This window comes from Dunckerocampus dactyliophorus, chromosome 2 (genome assembly GCF_027744805.1).
Source record: "Dunckerocampus dactyliophorus isolate RoL2022-P2 chromosome 2, RoL_Ddac_1.1, whole genome shotgun sequence".
Classification (NCBI taxonomy): domain Eukaryota; kingdom Metazoa; phylum Chordata; class Actinopteri; order Syngnathiformes; family Syngnathidae; genus Dunckerocampus; species Dunckerocampus dactyliophorus.
The window spans coordinates 37,314,234-37,314,646 of record NC_072820.1 but is presented as its reverse complement, the minus strand read 5'-3'; the positions used below and the strand labels follow the sequence as shown (position 1 = coordinate 37,314,646).

General features: G+C 32.0%; 1 protein-coding gene across 1 annotated transcript in view; it reads right to left on the bottom strand.

Annotated features, from left to right (window-relative positions):
- Window positions 1–413, bottom strand: part of LOC129168418 (cytochrome c oxidase subunit 6B1) — a 210,160-nt gene that overhangs the window by 43,629 nt on the left and 166,118 nt on the right. The window lies entirely within an intron of this gene.

Genomic DNA, 413 nt, shown 5'->3' with positions numbered 1-413 from the left:
AGCGAAGTAAAGAGGCGTGCCGTCCCTCCCTGCACCACCCACACTAGAAATAAAGGTGAACTCACTCACATTCTTTGTTGTGTTGAAACACAGTTGGGGAAAACTGTGGAGGCCCGGGAATACATGGTTGCGTTCTTTTTATAGTCACGGATGAGGTTGGCTATCCTTCATTTATTACACTTGAAAAGGCTATTAACTGCATTTTATTTATATTCTTTATTATGTTAACATATTTTCAAATTTATGAGTGTTAATTTAATGTGCTCAATTTGATTTAATTTGTATTTTTAAATTAAACACATTACATATTTTACATAATAAATTCTCATGTGTATTATTATTGTTAATTTTGACATTTCCAACCCTAATAATTAAACGTGCAAAACATAATAAATATACGAATCACAAATCGC